Consider the following 8,068-nt stretch of genomic DNA (forward strand, 5'->3'; position numbering starts at 1 on the left):
GCCGGTCTGCCTATCTTGTTTGTCAGTACAGATCCCTGGGCAACCCCCCTCACCGGGGGCTCTCCCCTCGGAACAGGAGCGATTCGATCTCTGATCACCTCCTAACGTGCTGACAGCTCCGGGTACATTGGCTTTGCATTGCTTATCACTACACTGAAGGGCGTGTCCCGAAGCTGCAGACTTGTGAGCTGAGTCTCTCATGAAGAATCATATTTCTGGTGTAGAAAACCCCTTACTTGCATGGTTTGACATAGATAACATTAGAGGGCAGATATTGTTTGGCACCTGTTCCTTGTTGGTTTTCATTTGGCTCTGTTGGAAAATTTGTAGGGACCAAAATCAGGGATTCACTGTGTGGGACTTCCCCTAACAGCCAATAGCCATATAATATAGTGCTGTGGGAAAACTGAGAGAGGGGGTAAGAGCCTCCTCCACCATAGCCGGGCACAGCAGACGAGGATTTGGCCGATCACCAAATCAGAGTAATGGGCGTCCTGAATCTCCTCGTATGTCACAGGAGGAGATGAATAAGAAATATGGCAAATGGGTCAGCCGGCATTTACCTAAGTGGGGCAGGCTGACTAGGGGGATGGATTGTGGGATCCCAAAAGAGGGAACCTTTGAGTTATCCCGCTGGGCAACTCTCTACAAAAATTATAAAACAAAATTAACAGAGCCAAATGAGCTGCCAGCATGGAGCAGGTGGATGGTAGAATCTAATAAGAAACAGCAAAAAGCCCATGGTATTTTTACATTAGAAACAAAAAAGGAGGGGTCAAATCAGCAATGGGGGGAGGCACAGCCAGAACAGAATGAGGAACAGGGAGAGGAAATAGAACAACTAGCAGTATCTTTAGTAGCACCCACTGCAGTTAGTCTGGAGACCTCTCATTTAAGCACCCAGGGGACTCCAATACGTGAAGGGACAAAACCAAAGAAGCCCCCTAGTTTCAAGGCAATATACCCCACTGCAGACCTGACATCCATAATAAATCCTGGCACTCTACCACCGCCTAGGTATGCGGAGTCCCAGGTCCAGGCTACTGCTCTTGAATATGCACCTCCTCACTCTACCTCCACCTCTTGGCAGATTATATCTGATCCAAGGGGAGGAAGGGTTTTGTGTGGAGTGGAGGGTGAGCTTCTCATCACTCCCAAAGTAACTCAAAATGAGATAGATGAGATGGCTGAGGAACATCGCTTGTCTTAAGCCTCAGCTTACCTGGTTAGAGAGCAATTTATCCCTGGTACAAATGGACAGGCAGATCAGAGAGTGACCCAACATGTCCCGTGGACACCTGGGGAGATGAAAGGATTTCTTTCATCCTTCCCCCTAAACCACGAAATAATCCATATGGGTTTGTAAATGAGCTGCATAATATTTCAGTCAGTTACAATCCAACATGGAGAGATCTGCTACAGATAATAAAATCAGTAGCCGGACAGATCGACACTGCTGCTATTTGTACCAACTCACCCTACCATCAGACCCATCAGAACAAGAGAACACTCCCCTTAGGGCATTAGAAGAATATGTTACCCACATAAAGGGCAAGATTGGGGAAGTGTTTCCCCCACAGTCCTGGGTCTGGGTAACCAATATTCAACAAAAGGTTAAAGAACCAGTGGAGGATTATTTTGAGAGATTTAGGCAGGCAGTAGAAGAAGCAGGGGGGGATTTAGAGGAGCAAGGTATGGGAAAGATGCTGACTGCCACATTAGTCTCAGGACTTAATAAAGACATACATGACAAGCTGGTTTCAGCCCATGCTGACTGGCGAGACAAATCAGTCCCGGCACTAATGAATGTAGTCAGCTCAATCCAGAGAAACATACAAGAAGTACAGGAGAAAAAGGCCCAGAAGGTGATGATAGTTGACACCTCCAACAACCCCCAGAGGGGTAGTTTTAGAGGGAGGAATAATTGGGAGCCCAGAAGAGTGAAGTGCTACAATTGTGGGAAACAGGGCCACATTGCAAGGAACTGTCCAGCTCCAAAAAAAGGAGGGCAGGACAGCGCCTGACAGAGAGGGCTTCCAGTGTTACCAGTCATCTCTGAGAGTAGGGGGGGTGATGCCTTTGTCCACTTGACCCTGCCTGAAATGCCTTTTTACTCGGTGGAGTGCTGGTGGACAGCGGAGCAGCCCGTAGCTTTCTCAAAAGATCTGAAGCCCCAAATTTAAAAATTTCAGGATTAATAGATGCTGTAGGACTGGAAGGTAACCCCATCACACTGAGAGAGACTGCAGAGACCCCTGTAAATATAGGTCCAGTCAGCACCTCCCTCTCCTTTGTTCTCAGTGACACTGTCCCTTGCAACTTGCTGGGAAGAGATGCACTGATGAAATTAAAGGCAACTATTCAATACACGGAGGATGGGCCTATTGTGACTACATCTGAGGGATCAGAGGACCAGAACACTCTGGAAAGTCTGGTCCCTCTGATGGCAGTTCAACATCCTCCAGATCAGGAGATCCCTCCTGACCTGAGGGATGTACCCCAAGAGGTATGGGCTGTTAAGGGTGGACCGGTGGGCCTGATCAAGCAGGCAGACTCAGTGGTCATCAAGCTCAGACCAGGAGCTAAATTACCCAGGGTTCCTCAGTATCCCCTTAGTGCGAAGCAACTTAATGGTGTGAGAAATCAAATCAAAACCTTCGTGGACCCGGGGATCCTGGTCCCTATAAAATCCCCAGTCAACACACCCCTATATCCAGTAGCCAAACCTAGAAAACCAGGCCAGTCCCGTGTATGCCAAGATCTGCGGGCAGTGAATAAGATTATTCAAGAGGATTATCCGCTCGTCCCAAATCCTCACACTATTCTAGGAGAGATCCCACCAGATGCCTCCTGGTTTAGTGTGATAGATTTGGTTGATGCTTTTTTCAGTGTACCTGTGCACCCAGACTCCCAGTACCTGTTTTGCTTCACCTTTGAGGGACAACAGTATGCTTGGACTCAGTTGCCACAGGGAATGGTCTCCTCACCATCTGAATTTGGTCAGGCGATGAAACAAGTCCTGGATAGGTGGCAATCGCCAGCAGGGGTCACTATTGTACAATATGTTGACGACCTCCTGCTGACAGCCACTTCAAAGGAGCAGTGCATTAATGCAACCGCTTCTCTACTTTCCCACTTGAGTGTTGAAGGATGCAAAGTGTCCTCTAGCAAGCTACAATTTTGTCAGGAAAAGGTAATTTTCCTAGGCCACTGTATTTCACGGGGCTCTAAATACATAACTGTGGACAGAGTCTCAGTAATACAGAAAGCGCCATACCCACAGAGTGCCAAACAAATCAGAGGTTTTTGGGATTAGTTTCATATTGCAGACAATGGATACCAAACATGTCTCAAATTGCTGCCCCCCTATACACTCTGACCACTCTTGCTGGACGCATAGAGCTGTCTGAGGAAGGAAAACAGGCTGTGGACCAGTTGAAGGCGGCCATACTCAGTGCCCCCTCACTTGCACTCCCAAACTACACTAAGCCATTCAGCATATTCTGTCATGAACAGGAAGGACAGGCTTCGAGAGTACTTACTCAAAAATATGGAGGGAGACAGAAGCCAGTAGGGTACTTTAGTACCAAACTGGACTCAGTGATGTCAGCGGGCACCGCATGTGTAAAGTCAGTCGCAGCGGCAGCCCTGCTAGTTGAAAAGACTGCCGATATTGTCCTGGGGAATAGACTATTTCTTATGGTTCCCCATGCTGTACAAGCAGTTCTCCACAGCCTAACCACCAGACACCTCTCTGCTGCCAGATTGACCAAATCTGAAATTTCTCTGCTTGCGCCATCTAACATCACTGTACTTTGGTGCAATTTGTTAAATCCAGCTACCCTTTTACCACTCCATGACACGGGAAGTGGGCCAAGCCCAGAGCATGATTGTGAGCAGGAGGTGGAACTCTTCTACACCCCTCCTGGTCCTGTTGTGGACGAGCCCATTCCAAATGCAGAAATGACCCTCTATGTAGACAGGTCCAGACTACAAAAGCCAGAGGGAGGGTTTGCTGCAGGTTTTGCTATAGCAGACGACACATCTATTTTGTACTCTGAAGCACTTGATCCTGGTGTACATTCGCCCTGATCAAGGCATGTGAACTGGCGGAGGGAAAGACTGTAAACATATATACAGACTCCCGCTATGTATATGGAATTATACATGATTTTGGCTTTCTGTGGAAACATAGAGGCTTCCTGACATCCTGTGGGAAAGTTGTAAAACATGCAAATCTGATCCAGGACCTTTTAGAAAAGGTAACATTGCCTAAAGCTGTAGCAGTTATCAAGTGTCAAGCACATCAGCGAGAAACTGATCCTATCACTATGGGTAACAGAAAAGCAGGAGCCAGGCAGGCAGCCTTAATGCTTCTCCAAGAGTCCCCAAAAGATACAGAAAGTATGTCAATGGACACCCTAGTAACCCTGCAAAATCAGGCAGGTCCCCAAACACTTGGCAAATGGAGGAGGGACGGGTGCGAACAAATAAATGATGTTTGGAAACATGGAGATGGTCGATTGTGTGCACCCCCGTCTCTGTATCCCATTCTAGCAAGCTTGTCTCATCTCCCTTCACATGTTTCCAAAGGGGGAATGATTGCTAGTGTCAATAAATTTTGGTTCGTACCGGGCTTTCCACAGTTTGCAACAGAGTGGTGTAAGAAATGTATGATTTGTGCTAAACACAATCCAGGCAAAATGACAATGGCATTTTAAAAAACAAAATAGCTAAGATATGTGAGCAAACAAAACTTACATGGTTACAAGCGTTACCGATAGCTCTTTTTGCTATTAGGCATACCCCAAAGGGATTACATGGACTTTCACCGTTTGAGATACTGTTTGGCAGGCCACCACTAACAGGCCTTTTCTTTCCACAAGAATTACATGGACAGTACGCCTCTCTTACTGATTATGTTGTTCAGCTTAACAAGCAACTGACTAACTTGCATGGAAAGGTGTTTTCTTCTTTACCAGATCCACAGGACACATCTGGAACCCACCACCTACAACCCGGAGACTGGGTGGTAATCAAAAGACACGTGAGAAAACATCTTGAACCCCGATTTGAAGGCCCATTCCAGGTGCTACTGACCACAGCTACCTCAATCAAGGTAGAAGGGAAGCCTAACTGGGTACATGCTTCTCATTGTAAGAAAATTAACTTTCAGGTCAATGGCGCAGACCGGCTCCAAAGGGGTGAGGCCGCTTGGGAAAAAGGGGAGCAGATGGACTGCTAAGATGCGCTTGTTGTTCTGCCTGCTCGGTTGTGTTTATTTCCTTGCATGCAGGTGAACGGGGAAAAACAAAAGAACTCTATATGGCTCCTGCATCAGCAGACGGCCAAGCAGCTGAACTCCACTAACTGTTGGATCTGTTCTCATGTTCCTGCCAACCATAAAGGAATCCCTTTGCTTGGTATCCCTATATCAATGAACGATCTTAACCTCCCAGACTATAGCTATAATGTTGAAATAGATATAAATCACACTGCTCACAATGCTATCTCAGACCTAGGAATATACTTAGAAATTGCTGGTATAATCTCTCCACCCACTATGTGTATAGGGCCTATGTACGTTAACCATGTGGCCGAACTAAAAGGTCACCTAGTCAACTTGCCCAAGGTATATGTTGGAGAAACTAATTGTAGGAATGTTACCTTAGTGTTTAATATGGAATACAAGGAAGCTACATGTGATAAGGTGGATGGGAACTGTAATAATCAATGTTGGTGTGCAAATATGAAAGTTCTTTGTGCCCCTAGGTGTGCCTGTCCTGACCATAAGGATGAGGATGATGTGGAGTATAGGACCCAAATGTACAAAGATATGGTATGATTTCAGAGCTGGTTGGGAAACCATGGTAAGATAATTCCCAGGGTATTGAAGCAACGGCTATATTATATTTGTGGTAATAGAGCCTACTCCTGGCTTCCTATGGGGGCATGGGGCAACTGCACTATAGGAAGAGTGGTACCAGTCATAAGGCAACGTGCAAATGTCTCTTTCACCAATATGATAGAAACAGGCCCTAGGGAAACTCGAACTACAAGAGGGAATTGTTTACTACAGCAGATAAAGCCTGGATGTGGTTCCCTGCCTGGACAGGTTGGGGAATTGAATTAGCGAATAAATTGAATAAATATGCAAACATTATGGATGGGATAATTAATGAAACCACAAGTGCCATCCATGCTATAAATGAAGAAATGGCCCAAATTAGGAAAGTGACCTTACAAAATAGAATGGCTCTTAATTACTTGTTAGCCATAGAGGGAGGAACTTGTGCTATCATAGGTGAGGAATGTTGCACTTGGATTGAGGATACACATGACCCCATAGAGGCGCACATGAATAAAGTAAAAGAATTACAGAAAAAAGCTAGAGACATATCCAAGGAGGGATGGAATCCCTTCTCCTGGATGGGGACAATTGGTGTCTGGTTTAATAATATGTTGTCAGACCTGATAAAACCCATAGTGATAGTGATAGGATTGATTGTATTTCTTTTGATTGCATGGAAAATTCTAATGTGCTGTATTTTGCATTGCAGGAAAGGTGTGGATCCACTCATTTAATAGGAAGAATGATAACAGCCACAGAGATGACCATCTGACGGCCTAGCCCAACTGCCCATCTCTTCTGAAAGACCCCTCAGCTGTTGTAAAGATCTGGATGGAAGACATCATCTCTGAAGGAGGGTCCCGCAGGTGCACTTTGTCAGTTTGGACACCGCCCAAAGAAAGTTTTCTCCCTCGCGAGTGAGTTCGACGAGTCAGTAATCTTGATTCCAGCGAATTTACCGAGTGGTCTCTGTGCCCTAGTGCACCTCCGGCTGCTGTTATAGTTCTTATTGATAGAGAGTGTTTGTGTGAGATTGCTTAATAAAGATGTGTGAATGCTGACCTGGATGGTGGCAAGGGCGGTACTTTAGCCAGAGGTCCTTTTGCTCATACCCTGTCTCAATTGCACTTTGTCATCCTATAAGACCTGGGGGCATCAGAGTACTGGGTGGACCTAATCCACCTGGGAAAAGCGGCTGCTATAGGTGAAGACATTAACCTGCGGGTGCAATTGACTGCGGGGTATATGGCAACAGAGTCAGTGTAGTCCCAGTTTTGTAGGTGGTATGGACTATCCCATCACCTTCCCTATCTAAGTAGTACTGCCATTGCTGCCATTTCAGGTGGTGTTTATATGTGTGATAATGAAATTATCAAAAGGGTGAGAATTGTTAAGGAAATAAATGGATCCCAGCAATCCTATCCTGCAATATAATTTATTTGTTCTCATAGGAAATATATAAATGTGTTTGTGACATGCGTGACAAATAAGTTGGTCTTTCTTTGCTTCATCATGCTATTTCATAAACCCTGCACCCTCTATCTCGAATACAGTAACAGATGGCTTTCGATAAGGATCACCACCCTGGAAGCCTACTTGGATTGGTCCAGCCATGGGTGGAGGCGTGCTGGAGTGTGTGTGTATATTGTAAGCTGTGTGAGTTGAGCAATGGAAGCACCGGCCGCACATATGATAATTACCTGTAAGTGAACTGTGTCACTTAATTGTAATCATTGCTTCTGCAAGAAAACAAATATATATTTCGATTTGACAGCAGCTGTTTGCATCACTTTATGTTAGCATATTTTACAAGCAGACGCACTCACTCTGGATATCTTTCCCATACTCTCTTGCTAGCTGCTTGATTTGAATTGGCACCACCTCTGCCACACCCACAAGACGGCTTGAGGCCTTCTTTTCTTCATGCCGTGTCACTGCAGATAATTAGACAGTGTGTAACCTTAATTGAAATGCTAAGAAACCTTTCTCAGAATGTTCACAGTGTCTACGGAATGTACAGGAAGAGCTGCAATGGATCGTCAAGGGCAATAGAATGTTGACAGTCAGAACACAGAATGTTGATACATTCACATTCTAATTTTCAAACAACCAACATTCTACTCTGATGTCATTGTGTTCTGTTGTTTACAAGTATTGCACTTGCTTGCTAAGGTCCATTGCAGGGAGACCCAGACCACAAGATGCTTTCTACCATTG

The 8,068-nt window shown here is 45.5% G+C and overlaps 1 pseudogene across 1 annotated transcript in view; it reads left to right on the forward strand.

Moving 5' to 3' along the window:
• Positions 1–7,289, forward strand: part of LOC148535328 (uncharacterized) — a 29,966-nt pseudogene extending 22,677 nt beyond the window's left edge. Inside the window, exon 2 of the transcript XR_015875774.1 lies at positions 4,964–7,289. The product of XR_015875774.1 is annotated as an uncharacterized LOC148535328 (transcript). The remainder of the gene's footprint in view (positions 1–4,963) is intronic.
• The last annotated feature ends 779 nt before the right edge of the window (positions 7,290–8,068 follow it).

This window comes from Taudactylus pleione, unplaced genomic scaffold, assembly GCF_031769625.1.
Source record: "Taudactylus pleione unplaced genomic scaffold, aTauple2 ptg000053l, whole genome shotgun sequence".
Taxonomy (NCBI): Eukaryota; Metazoa; Chordata; class Amphibia; order Anura; family Myobatrachidae; genus Taudactylus; species Taudactylus pleione.